Here is a 25,876-nt window from a genome sequence, read left to right as displayed (position 1 = left end):
AGCAGCAGGCCAGCCAATTTGCAAACTTCTCCCGAGAGTTTCAGAGGAACTCCTCCGGTTCCAGGCCGACGTTGGAGAACCATCTGATCGTCGCAGTATCGCCGTGCCTGGCCCGACTCCTTCGCGCATGCAGCAGTCTCGCAGTGGTGTGTCCCGGTTTGCCTCGACTCTCGAGGGCGCCAGGGACTACCGTCGTGCTCGTGGCTCCCGGCATGCTCCGCGGGCGAAGCGTCGCGGCTTGAGAACTCCAGCCTGGGTCCCGCCACCAGTGCCTTACCCAAGGTGCCCCGGGCGCTCATTTGCATATCCATTCCGTAGGTTAAACCCGACAGGTCTTCCGCGGCCAGGAGCGGCCTGCGATCGTGGCCCCAAGCGTGCGAGCCTCGCGATGTCGTTCCATTTGGTCAAATTTCCCTGATCGCGCTAAGGTCGATGGGAAGGCGCGAGATTTGCGCGCCGTGAGTGTGAAAGGACACATGCTGCCGTGCCTTATATATGGAACGGGTGGCCATTTCATTCGTGCTCGCTTCGGCAGCACATATACTAAAATTGGAACGATACAGAGAAGATTAGCACGGCCCCTGCGCAAGGATGACACGCAAATTCGTGAAGCGTTCCATATTTTGCCTTACTGAGGAAGCAAGGTGTGTCGAGGAAACGTGTGGCATTTCATGTTGAGTCTGTAGTTTTTCACTACGACGAAGGTAATCGCTTTGGGGAATTTATGAGATGAAAATGGAGACGAACTCACCGAATGTTTTTTATGCATGAATGTCTTCCTATCTCGGAAATGAGGAAACGTCAATTTGCATTTCCTTCATTGAATTATAACCACCGAAAATATGTATGGTCGTGCCCTCCTCATCGACACAAACTCCAGGGGTCCGGGTAGGTTGGCCCTTAATACAAGCCTGCCTGGCGCACAGTTGCTCGATGAGTCGTTAATAAGGGAGGGAAGCAATCAAGTGCATACTCCTTGCGCCTGCCTTGTGTTCTTCGATTTTCGGCCTCAGTGCGTCATCGTCTTTTTCTCTTAGCGTACTGCACAATCAAAATCTGTTTGGAAGAGCTGGTTATCAAATGAGTCCAATAGTATTAGCCGGTAGCTGTCGATTATGAAATTCCGGAATCCAAGGAATTGTTAGAAAACAGAGTGTTCTTGCTCATGTAGCTTTTGTATTCCTCTAAGAGAGCTCAGAAATTCCGATGTAAATCAGGTAGATTCAGTGATAAATTTGATGAACTGCCCTCACTGAATTCTGATTTTGATCAATGAAAACATATATTCTAATAGGGATAACCAAATCTGTCTAGGTGACTTAATAATCAACTAATAGTGCGTTTTAGGGGGCTGTGAGGCGGGTATGCCACTTGGACTAGGGGACTGGGTTGGAAGTCCTCTTAAAAAGCAAAATATGGAACGCTTCACGAATTTGCGTGTCATCCTTGCGCAGGGGCCATGCTAATCTTCTCTGTATCGTTCCAATTTTAGTATATGTGCTGCCGAAGCGAGCACGAATGAAACGGCCACCCATTCCATATATAAGGCACGGCAGCATGTGTCCTTTCACACTCACGGCGCGCAAATCTCGCGCCTTCCCATCGACCTTAGCGCGATCAGGGAAATTTGACCAAATGGAACGACATCGCGAGGCTCGCACGCTTGGGGCCACGATCGCAGGCCGCTCCTGGCCGCGGAAGACCTGTCGGGTTTAACCTACGGAATGGATATGCAAATGAGCGCCCGGGGCACCTTGGGTAAGGCACTGGTGGCGGGACCCAGGCTGGAGTTCTCAAGCCGCGGCGCTTCGCCCGCGGAGCATGCCGGGAGTCGCGAGCACAGCGCCTTAGAGCGCCCCGGCGAGCGGTAGGCAGGTTGTGACGCTGCTGCTGTGGGAAGTGGGCCCGGCAGAGCTAGGCGCGACTCGTTTAAGGCACGTCATTTCACCACCTAAGCTTCCGGTGATGAGTTATTAAAAAAATGTAAGCACACGGCCATTATCACACCCAGAAGTGTTAAGGTATTCTCTTATATCACTTAGCGTATAGTCTACAGCCAGATCCCCTTGGCTGTTTCAAACATGCCTTTTTAGAGTTGAATTATCGCCAAACAAGGTTCCACATTGTATTTGGTTGCTATTAGTCTTAGGTCTCTAATACCCTCTATCGGTTTTCCCCGCCATTTCTTTTCATGCTATTGACTTATTGGGGGAACAGAACATTTATTTGCTCTGTGGAATGTCAGACTGTATTTGGCTGACTTCATAATGTCGTTTAACTTGTTTCTCAGTCCTCCGTGTTCCTGAAAATTGATAGTTAGATCTAAAGGTCTAATAAGATTCCAGTTCAATTTTATAAGCTGGCGCCTTTCATCGGTAGGAGGTGTGCTTTCTATTGCATCGCAGCATGAGGCACCTAATGTCTGGCAGTCCTGGTGTTAGTGACGCGGAACACTGACCCGTGGGTTCAGGCGCCGCAAGCAGCCTGATTCCTTCTTTAGAAAGTTTCTTACACATCTTCCCTTAATGATTTTAGAACCTACCGATGAATGCTGTCTAGGTAGAGGATCTGGTGAGCTTTGGGCTTATTTTTATTATTTTTTATCCTTGGCTCTTGAGCTATAAGGAGGAAAACCAAGGCTCCTGGTGGCCAAGTTCTGTGTTCCACAAAAGAGAAATGAGAGAATAAGACCAGGAAGAGAGATGGAGAAAGAGTGTCTGTGTTGTTTGAGTCTCTGGATCCTTCCATCCTGTGACCAGGTGCTCTCCACAGTTTGGTTACACAAGATAACAAATTACCTTCCTTATAGGCTGTTGGGAAGCGTTTCAGTCTCCTTACTGCTAAGAGGCTATTTTGGAGCCACTTAATGTTGCCTTCAGGGCTGAGTCTCTAGGCCCCACCTCCTCTAAACTTCTATACTTTTAGTTACAGATTCTGTCATAGAATCAACTGGGTAAGTGAAAATAGCTCCCTTCTTCCACTGTCCCCTTCCCCCATATCTGTTTGTTTTTTCTTTTCTGGATATTTACTAAATGTTGTTTTCTCATAAGCTGTGCATTTACTGATGGGCTCATTTATGAAGGAAAGTGTGCTAAAGGCCAAATTCTGTTCAAACTTAATATCTTGGATTTTCTTACTCTTTTCTTCCATTTCTGCTACACAGTTGCCTTTTTTTTCCTTCAAATTTTTCCCTCCTGTTTCTTCTTCCCCCATCCTGCTTTCCCCACCCCATCTACATTGTGTGTGCATCACTAACTGAACATGTTTACCCAGTTCACCTTTTGCCTTTATAGTCACATTCATGTCTTCACATTACACATTTACAACATTAAAAAAACTATTGGCTTCTGCTAAGCTCAAGAATATTTAAGATTCCACACTTGCCTTTTGGCAAAAACACATCTTAGTCTTACAGTGTTTGACCCTTATTTAAGGTATCACCCTTATTTAATGTATTTTCCCTAAAGTTCCAATCACTTTTTTAAGGGGGGAAGTATTCTTTATCACATCTTTTGGAAATCATATAGGAAAATTATGGGTAGGTGGGTTTTTAGTTCATCTTTTGTGTTGTGAGTTAATATTTGGCATATCAAGAATGAGCCTCAAAGGTATTATTAACAAATTGACTTTAGGACAGACTGAGTTAAAGGATTTTTTTCTCAGTTTATCAGACTTTTTAACAAGAAGAATCTTAATTTTTATATTCTGTAACATTTAGACTATATAGGAAATAAATTTTGTCGTAATTCCAAATATTTACATTAGCAGTGTTATAAAAACTTCCCCTTCTTAGTGATATATTCACCTGTGGTGCATTTTATAATCAATGGCATCTTAGAATCAAAGAGATATGGTATCTATCTCATTTTTCAGAGAAGGAAATGGAGGCTAAGTGTAGTGACTTCCCAGGTGATACTGTCACTGTTCTGCCATCTTCTGATTCCAAGTCTGTTGCTCTTTCCATTGCACTACCTGTAGGGATTCTAAGTCCTAATATTTGCAAAAGGTTGCAAGAAACAGAAAGAAGATTTCCAACCTGTCATTTCACAACCACATTTCTAGGTTTTGCTTATTTAACTACAACAACAGGATAGGACACACTGGTAAGTAGGAAATCTAACTTATTCTATTTCTTTTCATTCACAGAAAGGAAACATTCAATAATGGGACACAACTGAAACAGGCAAAAACCTCAAGTCATTTCCTCTTTAGGATTTTTGTTCTAATTAAAAACAAGAAGAAACCCAACTAATATCCTCACATCCTCTTTCGCAGGGAACAGTTGAGTCACTTGGAACCACAGCATCAATGACCAGCTACACCTGGTGTGAAGTTGGTGAACTCCAACTGCAGGAGCAGTGGTTCTCAACCTAGGCTATGCGCAGTGAACACTGGGAGAGCTTTTTAAAATAGTGCCTGAACTCTTCCCTGGAGATTCTGACTTAATTGTTCTGGGTATTTGTGAAGTTCCTTGGTAAATCTAATATGTTACAGAGCCCAGGACACTATTGGGGAGCATAGGGATTTCTTTCTGCATTCATCGTTATTCATTCCCTCTCCCTCCCCTCCCTCCTCCTCTCTCTCTGCCCCTTCCCCCCTTTCCTTCTCCCTCCCTTCTTCCCTCCCTCCCAGTCAAGTGCTCTCTCTTCTCTTTCTATTCTGGCCCCTCTTACTCTCTCTCTTTTTCTGTCTCTCTCTCCCTCCCTCCCTCCTCCCCGCTCCTCCCTCCATCCTCCCTCCTTCCTTCCTTCTCACCCCCATCCCTCTACCCTGTGAGCTCCTTGCCTTAGATTTGTTTTCAGGCTTGTCAGCACCCTTCCTTCTTCCCTCTCCTTTCTTTTTCACTAAAGATGTTGTGTACCAGATGAAGCAGTCTCAAGGACTCCACCAGGACCCTTCCTTTACTACTCCTTCCCTTTTATGACCATACCTCCCTTACTCGTGTTACACCCAGTGGCTCTGTAGGGTCCCTTCTAAATGGCTCACTGCGGTCACCCCTCGGGCTGAAGTGTGGTTTGCTGGCCTGGCGGGGGAGCAGCCGCGGCAGGCCAAGCCGCTGCCCCCATAATAGGGTGGCTGGTCGGACTCACCGCCACCCCTGAAGGGAGCTCGGCATGGGCGCAGAGTGCCCTCGGGTCTCCCCTTCTCGGCAGCCATGCTTCCACGGCCGCCCCTCCTCCCGGATGGCGCCACACGATGCCTGTGGGGCGGCACCCTTCTTCATCTTTCTCTCTGCGCAGGCGCAGGGCGGAAAATTCCAGTCTGCCCTTTTCCCCTCCCCCGACAGCAGCAACAGCCAGGTGTGGGCGGAAAAATCCAGTCTGCCCTCCACTCCAGCAACAGCAGCCACCAATCCCTAAACCCTACCCCTTCCCCCAGCAACAGCGACAGCCAATCCCTAACCACCACCCCTCCCCCGTCCAGTACCGCCCACTGACCTTTCGCCGGCAACCAATCAGAACAGGGCGTGGCTTCGACCAATCAGCCTTCCCCAGCCCCTATAAAACTGTTGCCTCTCCCTCAATAAAGTGTACTTGCGTGTTTACCTTGTCTCCGCGGTAGTTCTTCTGCCTGCGCCCTCCAGTCCTGAGAGCCCCCGACAAGGGCCTGGCCTCCCTTGTCCCCAGTTCGTCGCCTGCTTCTCCGGGCGACCCCTTCGTCGCCTGCTTCTCCGGGCGACCCCTTCGTCGCCGGCTTCGCTGGGCGACCCCGTCAGCCGAACCGCAACCCCTTGTGAGACCGATCCCTCGTCTGCTGCCGGACCGACCCCTCGTCCCAGGTGGGACCGACCCCTCGTCCCAAGCGGGACCGACCCCTGGTCCAGAGCTGGACCGACCCCTCGTCCGCAGCCAGACCCCACCTCTACCGACCGAGCAAGCCGCCGCAGCTCACCTCTAAAGAATTGCCTCACAAGGATCTTTCAAAACTTACCAGCCTTAGGTTTTATTCTTTCAGGGCTCTGCTAGCTAACCCCATAAACTAAAATGTGCTTGAGCAGTGTTGCCTAAATTGCCTAGTGATAGCTTCCCAGACTCAACCTCTTAGAATCTCCATGACATATCTCCCAGATGACCAATTTGTGTTTTAACGGCTACTTTTTAAAATTAAAGATTTATTTTTATTTATTTCCCCACCCCCCGGTTGTCTGTTCTCTGTGTCCATTTGCTGCGTGTTCTTCTTTTTGTCCGCTTCTGTTGTTGTCAGCGGCATGGGAATCTGTGTTTCTTTTTGTTGCATCATCTTGCTGCATCAGCTCTCCATGTGTGCGGTGCCATTCCTGGGCAGGCTGCACTTTCTTTCATGCTGGGCGGCTCTCCTTACAGGGTGCACTCCTTGCACATGGGGCTCCCCTATGCGGGGGACACCCCTGTGTGGCACAGCACTCCTTGTGCACATCAGCACTGCGCATGGGCCAGCTCCACATGGGTCAAGGAGGCCCGGGGTTTGAACTGCGGACCTACCATGTGGTAGATGGATGCTCCATCCACTGGACCAAGTCTGTTTCCCTTAACAGCTACTTTTAATGAAACATCAAAGTCACTGTGCTAAGGCTGGTGTGATCCTTTCATAGCCACCAGTTCCTTTAACTTGTTTCACTGAAAGAGAAAAAAAGAGACTGAGATGAACTTCCCCAATTTCTTGTCCATACTACAAACTTATTTATATTCAGGCTTATCCTTATTTCCTCCCTTCTAGTCTCAGAGGAGCACTATCCCTTGTGCGGCAAAAACTTGTGCTTCGGTGGAAAACTGTGTAGTTTAGACCTTAGAGCACTCTCCTCAGGTGTCTTTGAGTCCTATTCTGATTCTTTGAGAGCTATTTTACAACTCTGTAAATTGTAGATAATTGGTAGCAATGCAAAATAATTCTAGTCTATAGACATGCAAATTCTTTCCTGACCAGTCAAGGTTCAACTGACTTCTCTTTACAACTAAGAAGCTAGTTTTGCCTCCTTTGCACATTTATTTTACCATTCCTTTATTTCATATCAATTTGTTGTTTTGCTTTCAACTTTGAATTTGTTATAACTTCTTTTCCTTCATTAATGCATTAAATAAAATCTTTCACATATGTTCATTTTACATCTATATGAGAGGCATGCTGTTACCTAATCCCCTTCCCTCTTTAAAGAAATTATCTTTTAACAGTTTGGAGGTCTTCTGGTAAAATGCCAGATGGATTTATCTAACAGAACCAGGTATACTTTTCACCAGAGATGCATACCTCTTGGACTGCTTAAAGCCCAGGCACATCTTTTATACTTATAGAAGATCTCCTAAATTAAATGAGCCCTGTTCTGATTGGCTTATGAGATAATAAATGTCTGTATAATATTCCTATAATTCCCAGAAAATAAGAAAAGGGAGCTAAAACTTTAAGCTCATAAACATTTTAGAAATTCAAGTTCACCTAATTCAGGTAAATCTTGGGCAAACTAGACTAGTTTAATAATTTTAGTTTAATAAAGACAGTTATGTCTTCTCTGGTTTATCAGTGTTATATTAATACAAGTGTACATTTTCATTTTACTGGGGTATGTTTCTCCTAAACTTATACAGGTTTACAGAAGTAAAAGCATTACTTTTACTTAGTGCTTGCTTATAAAAAATGTAAATTTGTGTTTGACCGAACTGTTGACTCCTTATTCTGATAAACGTTTATTCCAGTAGTAATTATGTTATGCAATATGTCAGCTTGCAAATAAATTTCTCAGATCTTTAGGTAACTTAAAACCTTGGATTGGTATTAAATGAAGTTAATTAATGGAAAATCATTGAATACCTAGCTAGTTTCCAAGTAAGTTAGAACACTAAAATATTAATTGCTAAGTATAAATTTCATGCCTTTGCTTTTACTTTTTATGTTATAGAAAGGTTGCATTAATTAATATGTTAATTTTTGCCAGTTTGAGAAGTTGTATAAGGGATATTAGCAACTGTAGAAAATTGTGTTATGTGTGTTCACAAAGTCTGCTAGCCTGAAGAATTGCTGGGATGTCACAGTTCATAATTATTCCTCCCGTTTTCTTTGTGGAGCTTACTTTGGTTAAAAGTCATAATTATTATAAATTGTTGAGACTACACTCAAAAGCAGTAGTTTTAGAGAAATATAACTGTTTTGTACCTCTAATTTTCAAGGAAATGAGTATTGTCCTAAAGCAGCAGCATGAAATGTTTCAATTATTCTCTTTTATCTGTAGTGAGCTCTCCTATTTCATTACTGAGGTTAGTAATTTCTGTGTGAAGCTCTGTTGTTAGATACATACATATTTAAGATTGGTATGTCTTCTTGATGTCACTCAACTACCACAACACTAAGATTAGTTAAATGGATTTTTGGTGATTTATAAAATAGAAATACAACTTCTGTTTTGCCAAGTCACATCCCTTTATCCCACTTCAATTTTTATCCATGGCAACTGTGTCCACCACACACATATTTATCTGTTTTGTTCACTGTAGTATTTCAATACCTACACCAATGCTGATCACAAGGTCTGACCTAAATAAATACTTTCTGGATGAATTAATGTTTAATAAAACCACAATAATTGTAACAACATAATATTTTCATGATTATACACCATGTTACAATGACCTCTTCTCACATGTGGGCCATTTCAGAAATAGCTTCTCACTGCCCTTCAGCCTAACTTGTACCACAGAACATTGTTCGTGGCATTTCAGGGTCTCAGAAAGATGTTAGTGAGACAATTCTTTGTTTTTATCTCAGCAGTATCTGGTTAGGATTTAGCTCTGAATCATTCCAGAAAGATGGGTCTGAGGACAAACACTCAGATGCTGGCCCCTCAACCTGGAACCAAATTATGAGCCTTTACTTATTCCCTTCCTAGGAGGCTGTTCATATAAGAGCCCCCTGTGGGCCAGCCTAATTTCTTCTAGGAGTGGTTCTGTATCTCTGGAGATTGTAAAGTGAGCAGGAGTTAGGTTTTTATGCCAAGACCCCGGCTGCATAAGGCATTTACATTTCATATCACCTTATCTACACTGTGGTTTTATTCCCCTCATCTTGTCTGTTCATTCACACAGATGCAAGTTTTCATTTTCCTTGGCAAGTGAAGCTTAGTTCACCAGAAAAACTGAGGCTGCTACCAATTGTAGTATTTGATAATATAAACTGCCAATAAAACATTTATCAATCAAATCTGCCTCACATTTATTTCTAAAGAGGAAGAAAATTATGTTCAATTAATTGTGTGATTTCGGTGTCATGGAAAGATTCTTAGGTCTGATGGTCAGAATTAAAACCCCAGCTTCACCCCCTGGACATCTTAAACCCTCTTGTGAAGTACGGATAATAATTATATCTGCCCTGCCTGCCTTAGTGTTGATAGGATGATTTGTGAGAATTACAGAGTGGCTTGTGCACTGCAAACCTCTGCAGGTGTGTAAATTGCTGTTGTTGCTTTAAGAGGCTTGATTTTTAAAAAAACTTGTAATTCTATAATTCAATAAGAGCATTTGGGTATTTTCATAGCACCTGTCTACAACTCTTAACCCAAGAGCACAACCCAAAATCCACTGGAAACTATGATCATTTAAAAACACCGTCATCACCACTATTGGAAAGGAAAGAATGTTTCTGTGAGCGAAAAGCACACTTGGGCCAATAGTTTTTTTATTTCCTGAAAGATTAAAATATAAGGCATCTGTTTAAATATGTTTCTTTGTCATTTTTTCTAATCCCCTAAAGCTGTATACATTTGGGAAGTGCATGTTAAAGACTTACTGAAAATGAGAGAAAATTCATTGTCATGTTGAAGAAATTAAAACTTAAAAAGCAGGAGGAGTGCATCCAGTATCCATGTGGAATCTAAGCCCCCACTTGATATAGTTGTGCAATGGACACAACCAATCCAATGTCCACAGAGAAAATGTGGAATGGGTGTGGGAAGGGTAGCCATGGTGGCTGCTGGGTTTGGGGAATGGGAGGAAGAGATGAGATGTGGAGGGGTTTTCGGGACGTGGAGTTGTCCTCGGTGGTGCTTCACGGACAATTACAGGACGTTGTAGATCCCCCCAGGGCCCACTGGATGGAACGTGGGAGAGTGTGGGCTATGATGTGGACCATTGACTACGGGGTGCAGTGATGTTCAGAGATGTACTTACTGGGTGCAATGGATGTCTCACGATGATGGGAGAGAGTATTGCTGTGGGGGGAGTGGGGGGTGGGGGCGGTGGGGTTGATTGGGACCTCGTATTTTTCGAATGTAATTTGTAAAAATAAATAATTTTAATTTAAAAAAATAAATAAAAAATAAAATCTTACTATTTGTACCTACCACTAGCCTGTTGACCTTTTTTAGTGTCTAGGATGGATGTCAGCAGGCTCAATATGTTGTTCTTGGTCAGCTGTGAGATTCCCAATGTAATTATTTAGGACTTCAAAGGGAAAACACAACATCCAAGCATCACATAGTGTTTCTGCCAGAAACTCTCTCATTTTTTCCCCCCAGAAGGTCCTGGAGATTGAAATCTGGACCTTGTACATGGAAAGCAAATGCTCAACCACCGAGCTACACACTTTCCCCAATTTTTGGGATAATGTGTAATTCTGGTTCATACTAAGTCCTCATTTAGTCTCTGTATCCTTCCTTGGCTACTATTTGTCCATGATTTATAACTGTTGAGATCCCCAAGCATTGGCTTGGCTCCAGCTTTCCTCCTTGCTAGCCCTGGGTATGCTCAGCCCCTCAGGGTTTAGTCTACAGAGTGCATGTACCTGCATCTCGGGTTCAGTGGAAGACACACTCCAGTGTGCACATCACCTCCCTCCTTTGAACTCATTTGAATTAGTTTGGGTTCTCTAGGGAAACAGAATCAACAGGAGATATCTGTAAATAGTATGAGATTTTATGAAATTGTTTCACGTGACTTTGGGGAAGCACAAGTACAAACTCTGCAGGGCAGGCTGCAAACCAGGGGCTCCGTTCAAAATCCTTGATGAGTTCTCAGGAGATGCTGGCTGTCTGAAGTAGAGATTCAAATTCTCTCTCTGAATGTTGAAATCACTTCCCCTTTTAAGGCTTTCAACTGATTGGATGAGACATCACTCATTGCTGACAGCAATCTCCCTAGTTGATTGTAGATGTAACTAGCCATCTGTGCAATCAACTCATTGATGATTAAAGCCCATGAAATAGGGAAGTGGACTTGGCCCAGTGGATAGGGCATCCGTCTATCACATGGGATTCCGGTGGTTCAAACCCCGGGTTTCCTTGACCCATGTGGAGCTGGCGGGTGCAAGTAGTGTTCCCGGTAAGGAGAGCTGCCCAGCATGAAAGAAACTGCAACCTGCCCAGGAATGGCACTGCACACAAGGAGAGCTGACACAGCAAGATAACACAACAACAAAAAAAGAAACACAGATTCCTGTGCTGCTGACAACAACGGAAGTGGACAAAAAGAAAAACACGCAGCAATGGACACAGAGAACAGAAAACTGGGACAGGGGTGTGGAAGGGGAGAGAAAGAAATAAAATAAATCTTAAAAAAAAAAGTCCATGAAATGCCCTTGCATTACAATTAGCCCAGTGCGTGCTTGACCAAACAACTAGGCACCATTACCTGACTGAATTGACACAGCCTAACCCCATATAGCCAGATTTCTTGGCCCCAAACTCTGGGGATTGTGATGCATGGAGGCTACACCTTAACAATCATTATGTTCTCCAACTGCTGGCCTGATTTTTATATTTTTATTGTGGTGACATATATACAACATAAAATTTCCCATTTTAACCACTTCTAAGTATACAATATAGTGATGTTAATTACATTTACAATATTGTGCTATCATTACCACCATCCATCACCAAAACTTTTCCATCACCCCATCAGAAACAAACAGAAACAATGGACTGATACATTTATTGGAGAAAGACAGCATTTACTTAAAGGACTTAAGTTCCCCTTGGAGGTTTCCTTAGATTGAATTGGACTTCCTTTATGCAATGAATTTTGACTTGAACTTTTAAAAAGGATATCTCATTTGTAGTTTTAATTTGCATTTCCCTAATAACTAATGATGTTGGTCAACATTTAATGCGCTAATTAGCCATTCATTTATCTTCTTTGATGAAAAGTCTATTCAAATCTTTTGCCCATTTTAAAAAATTGGGTTGCTTATCCTCTTATTTTGTTGTAAGAGTTCTTTATTCTGAATAGAATTTATTTATCGTATATATGATTTGCAAATATTTTCTCCCTTGTTGTGGCTTATCTTTTCATTTTTTTAATGGTTGCTTTGGGAGCACAAAAGCTTTGAATATTGACAAGCTTGAATTTATCAATTTTTTTCTTGTATGAGTCGTGCTATTTATACATATCTAAGAATTCCGCCTAATCCATGATCACAAAGATTTTCTTCAATCTTTTCTTCTAGAGGTTTTATAGTTTTATTCTACTTTTAGATCTGTACCACTTTGAGTTAAATTTTGTGTATGAGGTACACGTACTTATAATTTTTGTGAATGAGGTATAGTTTTTGTTTAAGAGGTAATAAGCATTTTTTTTTTTTGCCTGTGGGTATCTAATTGTCCCAGCACCATTTATTGAAGAGAATATCATTTCCCCATTGAATTACCATGGCACCCTTGTAAAAAATGAATTGGTTTTAAGTGTAAGCATTTATTTCCGGGGACATATTTTGTTCCTTTGATCAGTATTTCTACTCGATGCCAAAACCATTTTAGCTTGTATTAAGTTTTGAAATTGAAAAGTGTATGTATTCCACCTTTGTTGTTCTCTTTGAAAATTGTTTTGTCTGTTCTGGATCCTTTAAATTTGGGATCAGTGTACCAATTACTGCAAAAAAAAATTACTGTTGTGACACATACATTACTGATCAATCTGGGGGAATTATGCGAAAAAATATTAAGTCATATAATACATGAACATGGATTGTCTCTCAATTTATTTAGATCTTTAATTTCTTTCAGCAATATTAATATGGTAGATATATTAATTGATTTTCAGATATTAAACCATATTGCTTAAGAGGAATCTGTTAATCTGATTTTGATTCCTTGGCACGTAACATTTATTCCTCTGAAAATTCCTGTCTTCAGAAAACCTTTATCCTTGGTGTTATAAAATAAAAGGCATGGATTATTTTCCCCCTTAAATCTGCTTCACATTTGATGGTAATCTCAACCTATCATGTATTAGTGCGGGGAAAATATATAAATATATATAATTTCATTTGATTCACCTTAATCAGAAGATTGTTCTTTCTTGAACTCATTGCTTGACTGTTGTACCTCCTATATGAGCCTTCATATTTCTTAACTATCCTCTCCTTTTCTGGGTCTCTTCAACTTTTTCCTCAGCATTATCTTATTTTAAAAAAACACTGATTTTTTAAATAAGTATATTTGCAATTTCTGAAAACTTTTTCTTGTTCTGACTGTTTATTTTCAAAAGTAACATTTTATGTATGCAATATTTTTATACAAACATGTCCACATGCACATATAATGTCTATGTATAGTATTATAATATATATCTTATTTATGTAATATATCTGTGTGGATACATACATATGTACCTACAGAGTATTTTTGAGATTCACACATTTTTTAAAATTTATTATCTGGATTAATTCTGTTTCTTGGGTTAGTTGCTCTCTTTGTTCATCTTGATCTTCCTGCCATTGAAATTTCTCCAACTTTTTGCTTATCTTTTCATCCATCCATCCAATAAATATGTCTTTAACATTTAGTTCGTGCCAGGCACCATCCTAGACACTGAAAATGCAATATTGGTCTCTGCTTGCATGGAGTTAATATTCTAATAGTGGAAGATGGAAAAGTTTAAAAGGTAAATAAATAAACACAATAATTACAGGTAGAAATAGATGATAAAGGAAATAAACACGGTAAAGAGATAGAAGCTATTTCGGGTAGAATACTTAAGGAGGACATCTCTGCAGAATATTATTGGATCTGATCTGATGACTAAAAGAATGAGATTCAATCAGTCAGTGAAGAGCCAGAGGAAAAATATTCCAGATTGGTGGGAGAGCAGGAGCAAAGGCCCCAGGTCAGTGAATCAGTGAAGGGCTTTAGATGTTTAAAGAACAGAAAGGAGGCGTGTCTGGCTGGTATAAGATGAAGATAGAATTATCTTCTGCCATCTGTTTATACTTATGAATGAAGAAATCCTTTGATTAATATAGGTTGAAATGGGGAATTTGATGAGTCAGTCTCTCAACTGTTTAAAAGTTTTATGAAATATTCTAAATACTGGTCCTCACAACCATAACTGCCAAATTTACATTTGGAGCCTTTCTGGGACTTTGCCTATTACGTTATTTTCCTAGCTGGTTATTTATTATTATCACCCAGTCACTTTTCTGTCTTCCAGAAAGTCAACAAAATTTCAAGCCAGCTGGTGAGGGTAGGAATGGGAATAGGGACCTTGAACTTTGAAAGGGAGAAGATGTTTCAGTACATTCTCTATCAGAAGAATTTCCTAAAGTTGGATGCCCAAATTTTAAATCAGTATATAGATTGTTTTGAACAACTTAGAAAATACTTGCTGTTCTGAGCAGCTCTGAATTTAGTTAACTCTATCTACTGAGACAAAGCATTGACATATTTTGAAATTATCCAGAAATTCAGGAGAGATAGCTGGTCACTATCAAAACATTTTTTTTCTCTCTTTTTAGTCCCATCCTTCATTATCCCTGATGTAGCTGCAAAGAGGCTCATTTTGGAAATGGTTTAAGTACTTGGTTGACCAAAGTATGTTTCTTTTCCAAGCGCTTATCACTGAGATTGTGCCCTGTCCATACCTTGAGAAAGGCATGGTTCTCGAACTTCATCACAGCCCCCTGAAGGATACTCCTCTGCCTGACTGTAACTGAGGGCTACTAAATGAATTATTCTCAAAGGATCTCTCCCCTTATTCTCACTCTGACAAAGTGGGCAGTGTATGTGTTATTTGAAAAAAGTTTCTCATAGGTTGTGATACCCCACCCCATCCGCTTTTGGGAATCATAACTTTCAAATCTCCTAATTGTTCTTTTTTAAATATAACTAAAATTCATTGCTTGATTTATCTGTTTCTGAAATAATTGTGGTCAAATTTATCTCTTAATTTTTTGTTCTGAAATATATTCCTTATATTTTTATTAGTTTATATGTTTAAGTGCTTATAAGTTCTGCATCTTCTAGGGGTGTTCTTTTTTTTAATCTTTATGTAGTGTACTATTTTATCTCTTTGCTGCTGTTCCATTAACTTTTATATTATCTGATATTAATATTGCTAAGTATGGTTTCTTTTGGTTAATATTGGTGTGGCATATCTTTATCCACCTCTTTGTTTTCAAACCTTTAGTGTGATGTTTCTTATAAAATAGTATTATTTGGACCTTGAAAAATTGATCTAATCTCTTATGTCAATTCTTTTAATAGGTGGGTTTAATCTAGGGATTGGCAAATTTTCTCTGTAAAGGTCCAGATAGTAAATATATTTTTCTGTGTAGGTCAAAGTGTCTGTGCTCCCACTGTAGCACAACAGCAGTCATAGAAAATACATAAACGAATGGACATGACTGGATTTGGTCTGCTGGGTGTAGTTTACCAACCCCTGGTTTAACTTATTCACATTTTTGTGATTGATGATATATTTGGACTTGTTTCTATCATCTGATTTTGTTTTCCACCTGTATTACCTAGGGCAATGATAGCTGAGGTTACTGATGACCCCTTAAACCTCAGTGACTTAACACAATAGAAGTATATGTATTTTTATGTAAAATCCAATGAGTGACACAGAAAAGATGGTCTGCCCCACAAAAGTCATTCAGGGACTCAGGCATGTTCCATCTTGTGACTCTGTCACTCTCAACATTTAGCTTCCAAGATCACCATAGAAAGGGAAGGAGAATGTGAGGAAGGTCCTCCTACTTTTTTAACCTCATCAGCCTGAAAGTCACTCACATCATTCCTGCTCACATTTCATTGGTGAGAATAGTTACATGGTCCCACTTAGCTGTAAGAGGGGTCTGGAGAATGTAAGTCTTAGTTTGATAGCCACTTCTCAGCAGCAACAATTCCTCACTATGGTAGTGGAACACAAAACTTTTGCACAAATCAGGACATTTCTGCCACAACCATTTTTTTTGCTATTTTTTTTTTTAAACATCTTCCCTTGCCTCCTACTCTTTTTTAAAATTTTTATTTATTTTTTATTTCTCTCCCCTTCCCCCCCTCAGTAGTCTGCTCTTTGTGTCCATTTTCTGTGTGTTCACTTCTATCCTTATCAGCGGCACCAGGAATCTGTGTCTCATTTTGTTTGCGCTAGGCGGCTCTCCTTATGGGGCGCACTCCTTGCGCCTGGGGCTTCCCTATGCGGTGGACACCCCTGCATAGGGGGGCACTCCTTGCGTGCATCAGCACTGCGCATGGGCCAGATCCACACGGGTCAAGGACGCCCAGGGTTTGAACAGCTGACCTCCCATGTGGTAGATGGACTCCCTGTCCATTGGGCCAAGTCCGCTTCCTGCTATTTTTGTTTTGTTTTGGCTTTCTGTTTTGAAATAATTTTGAACTTGTAGGACAGTTGCAAAAATAATACAAACTGTATACCGAGAACACCAACATACTCCCCAGCCAGCTACCCAGCACCACCAACTTTTAACGTTTTACCCCAATTGCTGTATCCCTCTATCTGTCCTTCTGTCTGTATATCTTTCTGTCTATTTTCTAAACAGTAGAGTAGGTTATATTCTTCGTGCTTGAATACTTAATATTTCCATGTACCTTTTCTAAGAACAAGGATATTCACTTATGTAACCTCCTTAAATACAGTTACCAATATCAAGAAATTTAACATTGATATAAAGCTCATAGTCTATACTCCATTTTTTTCAGATGTCCCACTAATGTTCTTTTGGGACTTTTCTCCTCCATTATTAAATTTAGTCTGGTATCATGTGTTGCCTTCGCTTGTTACTGTCTCCTTAACTTCTCTCTTTAGCAGTCCCTTTTAATTGTGGAAACATATATATAATATGAACGCCCCCATCTTAACCATTCCCAAACATATGATTCTCTGGGATTAATTACATTCACAATGTTGTGCTACCTTCACCACTGTTCATTTACAGATTCCATTACCCCAAAAAGAGACCCTGTTTCCATTATGGATTAACTCCCCATTCCCCCTTTTCCTATGCTTCTGGTAACCTATACTCTATTTTTTATCTCTATGAATTTGAATATTCTAGCTATTTCCTATAAGTGGAGTCATACACTGTCCCTTTGTGTCCGACTTATTTCATTCAACATGGTGTCTTAAATTTAAGACTCACCCTTGATGTAGCATGTATTAGAACTTCATACCTTTTTAGAGTAGAGTAATATTCCATTGTGTGTATATACCACATTTTGCTTAATCATTCATCTGATAAACATTTGGGTAACTGCTACCCTTGGGCTATTGTCAATAATGCTGCTATGAACACTGGTATACAAATGTTCAAGTCCCCACTTTTAATTGTTTTGGTTATATATCTAGAAGTAAGATTGCTAGGTCATATGGTAGTTGTATGTTTAACTTTTGATTAACTTCCAACCTGTTTTTCCTACCAACAATGTGCTAAGGTTCCCATTTCTCCACATCCTTACCAGCACTTGTTATTTTCCATTGAAAAAAAAAAAGCTATTCTAGTGAGTGTGAGGTGGTATCCTGTGGTTTTGATTTGCACTTTCCTAAGGATAATGAAATTGAACAGTTTTTTAATGTGCTTGTTAGACATTGTGTATTTTCTTTCAAGAAATGTCTATTCAATCCTTTGCCTGTGTTTTGTAGTGAACTCTATAGAATCCCTTCTCATTTCTTTCTGTGCATATTTTTCCTTTATTTTCTTAGTGGTTACCATGGGTCTCACTCTATAATGGTTCTGTTTTGTTTGTTACCAACTTAACTTCAGTAGCATAGATGCTATACTTCCCACCTCCCACCTTTATGCAATTCTTGTCAAAAATTACTTATTTATACATTGAGTCCAAAACCACCAATTTGTCTTTACTTTTCTGAATTTGCATTTTAGATCCTGTAGGAAGTAAAAAGGGTTACAAAACAAAAATATAATAGTTCTGGCATTAATATTTACCCATGCCATTACCGTTAATGGAGATCTTTCTTTTTTCATGTGACTCTGGTCTATAAAAAAGTGTACTTTCTCTCCAACCTGCAGTACTCCCTTTAGCATTTCTTGTAGGGCCAGTTTATTGGTGCCAAACTCCCTCAGCTTTTGTTTATCTGAGGAATCTCTTAATCTTTCCCTTATTTTTGAAAGACAGTTTGCTGGATATAGAATGCTTGTTTGGCATTTCTTTTTTCCTCCTACTTCTTCTTGCCTCCAAAGTTTATGATGAGAAATCAGTATTTGGTTTTATTGAAGCTCCATTTTACGTGACACCTTCCTTCTCTCTTATGGCTTTCAGAATTTTCTCTTTATCTTTGGCATTGAATAGCTTGATTATGACATGTATCAGTATGGATCTCTTTGGGTTATACTCCTTGGAGTTTGTTTTGTATCTTGGATGAGTTGGAGAGTTTTCAGCCATTATTTCTTTGAATATTCTTTCTGCCTCTTTCTTTCTTTTCCCTTTGGGACTCATATAATTTGTATTTTGATATTCTAGATGGTGTCCCACAGGTATTCAAGGCTCTGTTCACTTTTCTTCACTCTTTCTTTTTTCTGCATCTCATAGTGAATAATTTGAATTATCTTCAGGTTCACTGGTTCTTTCTTCTGTCATTCCAATCTGCCATTGAAACCATATCTAGGAAATTTTTTAAAATTTTGTTAAAACATAATATAATTTTTGAAATTTTATTATTGTGGTCTTCAGCTTTGCTTCAGCTTCAGCTTCGTGGTTTCTGTCTCTTTATTGATATTCTGTGTTCATCTGTTGTTTTCCTTTAGCTCTTTGTCAATGCTTTCCTTTACCTTATTTGAGCATGTTTAGGACCATTTTAAAAAGTCTTTGTCTGGTATGTCTAAGTTCTGATCCTCCTCATTAATGATTTCTTATGCTTTAATCTTCTTTGCATGGGCCTTTGCTTCCTGTTTCTTTGTATAATTTGTAACTTTTTTTGCAACATGGCATTTTGATATTTTAAGGTATCTCTGAAATTTAGACAGTGAGGCATCTGTTCCTTAAGCTTCCATTTCAACTGGTCTTTTTTAGGTGGTACTGGGAATTGAACCCAGAACCTTGTACATGTGAAGCAGGCACTCAACCACTGAGGTACACCAGCTCCACTCAGCTAGTGTTTTGACAGAGACTTCCTTGAATGCCAGGAGCAAACAACAACAAAAATTCTCAGTCTTTGCAGATTGGCTTGTGTGAATTCTCTACTTTAGAGTTTAGTTGTCCTACCAATAAGTTTAGAGTGTAGCCCCGGGCAAAAGTGTATGTCCCCCGGTCCTTTCTGCATGTTTCTTATCCAGGCATATGTAAATGGCTCTTGAAATCCCCCCATTTACATGGATCCAAAATGTCTCCTTTTCTGTAGGAAATATCATTTCCTCCTGGTCTTGGGCACTACATGGTATTTCCTACAGCCACCAGATCTTTGTATGAAATTTGGCTATTCTGTAGGAGAGCTTTGTGAACTGTCTCTACAAGGGCAAGTTCTGGGACATCGAGCCTATGATGAGTGTCTTAGTTCTTTCCTTCATGGATTTGCACAGACATACATGTTCTCAGTACTGTTCTCATACGGTGTTTCATCCAGAACTAGGACCAGGGACTGGCACTGAGAACATGGGCCAGTTCCATGTCAAGCTAGTGAGGGCATGGGGAAAGGGCTAGCAAGGGTAACCACTAGATCCTATTGGTTTTTAGTTGTATTTTTTTCTTGATTCAGTACTTGCCCTGTTACTGCAACCCTTTAACTGTTTCCTAGAGGTTTGAGAAAGATTATTCTGCCTGCTGTTATTTGTTGCTTAAAGCTTCTGTGTGAGGATGGAGCCCTGGAGTGGCTCACTCTGCCATCTTGATAACTGGAAACCAAATGTTTTGCTGCTCCTTCAATTCTTGTCTGCCTTTGTGGGCTTGATAATTTTTTCTCTAATCCCCTTTATTTCCTTTGTTGGCCTGGAATTTATATGATATATTTCTCTTGTTTTGGTATTTGATTTTATAGTTTTAACAAATATATTTACTGAAAAACTTCTGTAAAACCTATATTTATTCAGGATATCTTGTTCCTCTGGAATAAGAATCTCCTGTTCTCTCCTCCTTCTACCAAAGGCACTCCATGCATCTCTCTTCTTCGTCTTGTCTAAGGTTTTATTTCAGCTTTACAAAATTCACAAAAAGTTATTTTTATGCTTAAGAATTAAATATGCCATTATTATTATTATTTTAATCAATTTTTATGCTTATTGTCATCTGGGTTTCTTCTTTAGTTGTTTTTTCAGTGAGAGTCTGTTGGTGGTAAACTCATTCAGTTTATTCTTCTTGAAAAGTTGGGTATAGAATTCAAGGTGGATAATTATTTTTTCTCAGAGCCTGGAAGATATTACTCTATTTTCTTTTGACACTGATTGTTGTTCACAATAAATATATTGTTAATTTGTCATTTCTTCATAAGAATCTGTCATTTTTTTCCTCTAGTAGTTTTTATAATGTTCTGTTGTTAGACAACACAATTTTCTGGGGATTTCTTTTTGTTGACTCATCTTGCCTCTCAGGGTGAATTTTCACTCTGTGGAGTCATGCATTTCTTCAGTTCTCAAAAATTGTTAGTCACTAACTCTTAGAACAATGCTTCTCTTCAATTAGCTCTCTTCTCTCCTTCTGGAATTGATTAGATGTATGTTGGAGCCTCTTCATATATATTTTTTTAAATATACTTTTTTTTATTAGAGAAGTTGTAGGTTTACAGAAAATCATGTAGAAAATTCACACATTAGTGTGGTATATTTGTTACAATTGGTGAAAGAATATTTTAATACTTGTTCTGTTAACTATAGTCCATGGTTTACATTAGAGTTCATTGTTTGTGTTTTACTGTCCCACAATTTTTTAAAAAATTATTTTTATTTTTATTTTAGTAACAAATATACACCTAAATTTTCTCCTGTTAACCACATTCAAATATATAATTCAGTGGTGTTAATTACAAGTTTACGTTTAGCTACCATCACCATTTTCTCCATATATTCTTTTTTTAAAAAAAAGATTTATTTATTTATTTATTTAATTTCTCTCCCCTTCCCCCCCCCCCCATCCCAGTTGTCTGTTCTCTGTGTCTATTTTGCTGTGTGTTCTTCTTTGTCCTCTTCCATGCTTATCAGCGGCACCGGGAATCTGTGTTTCTTTTTGTTGCGTCCTCTTGTTGTGTCAGTTCTCCGTGTGTGTGGCGCCATTCTTGGGCAGGCTGCACTTTCTGTCACGCTGGGCGGCTCTCCTTATGGGATGCACTCCTTGAGCGTGGGGCTCCCCTACGCGGGGACACCCCTGAGTGCAGGGCACTCCTTGTGCGCATCAGCACTGCGCATGGGCCAGCTCCACACGGGTCAAGGAGGCCCGGGTTTGAATCGTGGCCCTCCCATGTGGTAGATGGATGCCCTATCCACTGGGCAAAGTCCGCTTCCCATATATGCTTCCTGTCTCTTAACTGCTCTTTCGTAAGTTTCTTCTCAGTGGTATGTTCTCAGCATCATTTTCCAATTTCTTAATCCTTTTGGGACTGTGTACAGACTAGTTGATCTCATCTAAGTTTTTCCATTTAGTATATTTTCTCTCTGCTTCCTTTACTTTCATTTTGCTTGTTTTTGTTTTAATTTTAAAATAAATGTTATTCTTTCCTTTATCTCTGTGAGGAAATCAAACATACATAAGTTCTTTTTAGATTATTTTATTACCTCCTCTGCATTTGCAATGCTGGTTGACTTTCATCTGTTGTCTTCTTCATTGAGAGGTTCTGGCTTTCTCTTTCTCTCTCTCTTCACTCACCTCTCCCTGTTTACCCCAAGTTCCCTGGCTCTCGAGTTCAGAGCCAGGCTTTATATGGTGGTGAAGGGGTTCCTGTCCTAGGCGAAACTGAGTAGGCCAAAGGCCTAGTCCCTGAGTCTGGGGCAGCCTTGCTCAGATCATCTTCTTCTTAGGACTGTGATGCTTTCCTCCTGTCTCCCTAGGTTTGCAGCTTCACACAAGGCTTAGCCTCAGGCAGCAGCAACATTAGCTCATCTCATGGGTAGGTTGAGGGTGGGGCACCAGTCCAGCCCTGATTTCCAGAGAGCCTGACTCAGGGTACACACCAGGTGTGAAATGTGTCTAGTCCCCATGGATCCCCAAGAGCTGAAATCAACTGGACCCAAGGAGATGATTATCTTACTTTAGAACACACCTTCATATATCTTCTTTTTATATTTTATTATTCTCTGTGTTTGGAGCAATGGGTAGAGGAGTATGGTGCCATTCCTCTTCTCCCAGGAACTAGTCTACTCTCATTTGAGAGCTTTCCCCTATTCCTTTTGATTCTTTAATTGGTGCCCATGCTGTTGGACCTGTTTTTCATATCTCACATCACTGCTGATATAATTTTTCTCAGGGAGAGATGGCTGTACCTGTGCCTAATATCAGGTGACAGGAGTGCATTGAGTCCCGGTGGCTATCTCAAAGTGAGGTTAGGAGGTGGCTGGCTTTTGTGTAAGCCCTGGCAGGGGCACTGTGCTTCCCCCACCCTTGCTCCTCCTAACACCCTCTGTCCATCATCTAACCTGGCACAGACTGATGCCCCAGTTTGCACAGGTATGTAAGAATTCTGAATTTTGGCCTGGAGGAGTCAGGTATGACACCAGCTGTCCTTTCCGACACTCTACCTCAAATCTAATTTATTTCTAGGTCCTGAGTTGAGGAGCAGGGCAGCTTGATATGGCTGTGCTTTGTGCATTGATCCCAAGAAGCAGCGGAGACTGAAATCCATCTTGCATTCCACCTAAGTTATATACTCATAGGCCGGCATCTACCCAGAATAAGGGCATCTTATTCACATAGATGTCTATTAGGCTGCAGTGACAATATAAGAAAACATTGACAGCCCTGCTTCAGGTTTCTCTTCACCTTGGACAAGATGATCAGGCTAAACCCCTGATTTGCCACCCTTATAGAAAGAGTGTTGCTGAACCCCACATTGGGCCTGATTTTTCACTGTGGGTCTGGTGAAGAGAAAATTAGGGCCTAACACCAAGTTGTCATACCACCCTGCCAGCTACTGGAAGAAGCTCTGGAGGCTGGGTTTCCTGTCTTATTTCAGTGTAGAGCTGGCAGGTGAGATGCCAGCTTCCTCTTTTAGTTGAGTTAGACCTCAGACATTGTCTCTAACCAAACCATCAATTGTTCAGTGTCACTCTTAACCTATATTTCCTCCAGGGCCAGGTTTTTGTGCACAGTGCCACTGACATTTTGGTCCTGGATCTATTTCCTGCCCCTTCCCCCTCTACAATTGTGGCAGCAACTTCTAGCCATAAAATTATTAGTGATTGGCCCCAGGGAAGGAATTGTTGAAAATCCAGTTCCCCTTGCAAAGAAGGTCATGGTAAATATCACTTTGCAGCGATGCAAAGATACTCAATATTAGGTAATATTATAGCCTGACTCCTTCTCAAGGGACCCTTCTGTGTTAGTGGCTAAGAAAGCATAAGAGCATGTGGTTTCCAGAACCTAAAGCATGCTTCCTTTCATTTTTTCAAACTGGTCTTCAGCATCTTTGCTATTTTTTATAGTTGCTATAACTTCCCAGAGCATTCCTTTAGGGAGGATTAGGAGATGACAGAACCAAGGAAAGGCTTATTTGCATTGCAGAGGAAAAGCAGTAATTATGAGGACAGAGGAAGCTAGAAAAAAGAAATCAAGGAAAAGAGACTGGGAACGAGTCCAGTTGGAGGGTTTCACATTGTGATTGGTAGATTTGACTTGGAAGTCTCAGTTCAAGAATGTCTTGTGCCAGCCACTGTCCCTGAAACCAGCCTCTAGGGATAAGGGAATGGAATTTAGGAAACAAGAGGAATTGTTTTACAGTCAGGGGTGTCAAATAGCAGGCATAAGGCTTGGAATTATTGAGGACTTCGATGGATTTCTTTGCTGGGTGGCATTTAGACCAACAAGGGGAGAGCGGTATTGACATTTGGAACAGGACAGTCTTTCCTTGAGTGGGAAGCTGTTTTCAACTAGGCATTGAGTTTTTGGAAGTCTATACATGCCTTCCATGATTGCTATAAAGAAAATATCAACCAAGGACCTTGAACACAGCAGAGCAGTGGTAGATACAATTCTTAGTGAATTAAATGAGTATGGGGCCTAACATTATGAGATTTATCAAATTACCTGTAAAACAGAATTTCAGGTTCCTGTTTCCACTCAGACCATAGAAATAAAATATACAGATGTGAATGGTGTTGGTGCAGGTGGGAGATATAAGAATTATACATAAGAATAGGCAGCTGAGTGTGAATTCTTTTGGTCACTGCATTCAGAAAGCAGGAAGGAAAAGTTAAGCTGGTAGGTGATTACAATTCTGTGATGAAGATGGAATTTGAGACCCGCCAGATAACCAGGTATTCATGTGTGTGACCATTTGGGTTGCTGAGAAGGAATTTTCTGAGATGGAGAACAGGGTTTATTCCACGTTCATTTTCCTATCTATGTATGCATCCATTCCTTCTCTGCTATCCCTACCATTTTGCCTTCCCTACTATCATTAAAATAACTTATGAAATGTTGCCTCTTCTATAAGGCAGCTTTCTCACCCACTGGAAAAAAAAAATAGAGCTCCATTTCACAGGTACCATCTCATTCCATGATCCCATCAATTCTGTGCAGTAGAATCATAAGGGGTCTTTAAGGAAGTCTCCAAATGGGGTTTAAAACCCCCAGGTGTAACCATGAAAAGGTGTTCCCATCTCATAGGAGCAGAGCAGAATAGAAAATTGTGACCACCATCTTTAAACCAGGTCAGCCAGGTTTATTGCAAGATCTTCTTCCTCTAAGGGGAAATGAGTAACACATACTTTACTTAGGCTTTTTAAAATAAACATATCTAGAGTCAGGTGTAAATCAATGGGTGTCAGTAGCCTGCTAGAGAATGTTGGAACCTTTCTAGCCAGGTGTAATGAAGTAACATTCCTTGCCAAAGCAGGGGGCTAAATTGCCATATTGTTGAGTCTACTAAACATATACTGGTTCATGAGAGACACGGAAGGGTGAGCAATTGATTTCTCAATGAGGGACCTGAGCTGGCCAATTCTTAGCAAATTTGGTTATTCAAACTGTTTTCTACCTGAAGACAGCCAGGCATTGTGAGCACAGAGGGTTTCATTGATCAGAAATCCTGATGAAGTTATGTAAGTTCAGAGCATCAGATTGGGGAATAGTTGGGGGACAGTGAGTGAACAGAGAGAGCCCAGTGGCTTCTATGAGAGGTGCTGGAATATAACTGGGGAGATGTGGGAGTAGGAGATAGAATGGAACATTTGAAGTCCTTCCCATGGACCCACAGGAAAAAGGAATTCTCCCTGACTAAATGATCAAATCATAGATTCATAGAACTTCAGTGATGGTTGTGCTTTAACAAAAAAGCTTCTCATCGTCTAAATAAGAATCTGAGGTTCTAAGATGCTTGCCCGAGGCCACACAGCTAGGAAGGGACAGAGCTGGATTCCAACCCATGCCTTCAGACTCTGACTTTTTTGTCACACTATGCTGGAGCTGAATTTCTTTTTTTAGATTCCTAATTCAGTCCTGCACCTGATATGGCCAAATGGATCTCTTGTCTGCTTTTATAGAAGAAGAAACTATATATCCATTATTATTTCTTTTTTAGTA

General features: G+C 40.5%; 1 protein-coding gene and 2 non-coding genes across 6 annotated transcripts in view; 2 read left to right on the top strand and 1 right to left on the bottom strand.

Annotated features, from left to right (window-relative positions):
* The first annotated feature begins 519 nt into the window (after window positions 1–519).
* Window positions 520–626, top strand: LOC111766690 (U6 spliceosomal RNA). The gene has a single exon (XR_002798657.2). It is a non-coding gene; the product is annotated as a U6 spliceosomal RNA (small nuclear RNA).
* Window positions 627–1,409: 783 nt separating this feature from the next.
* On the bottom strand, window positions 1,410–1,516 carry LOC111766691 (U6 spliceosomal RNA). Its single transcript, XR_002798658.1, has one exon. It is a non-coding gene; the product is annotated as a U6 spliceosomal RNA (small nuclear RNA).
* A 53-nt stretch (window positions 1,517–1,569) lies between these two features.
* Window positions 1,570–25,876, top strand: part of AKAP6 (A-kinase anchoring protein 6) — a 635,729-nt gene continuing 611,422 nt past the window's right edge. The window contains exon 1 of one of the 4 annotated variants that reach the window (XM_058293576.1): window positions 1,570–1,758. The gene's annotated coding sequence lies outside the window, so the exon portion shown is untranslated. The remainder of the gene's footprint in view (window positions 1,759–25,876) is intronic. The other 3 variants (XM_058293584.1, XM_058293582.1, XM_058293575.1) reach the window with 3 other exon arrangements.

The sequence above is a fragment of the Dasypus novemcinctus genome, chromosome 3, assembly GCF_030445035.2.
Source record: "Dasypus novemcinctus isolate mDasNov1 chromosome 3, mDasNov1.1.hap2, whole genome shotgun sequence".
NCBI classification, from domain to species: Eukaryota; Metazoa; Chordata; class Mammalia; order Cingulata; family Dasypodidae; genus Dasypus; species Dasypus novemcinctus.
Note: the sequence above shows the minus strand (reverse complement) of the source record. Positions and strands in the feature narration are given on the sequence as shown.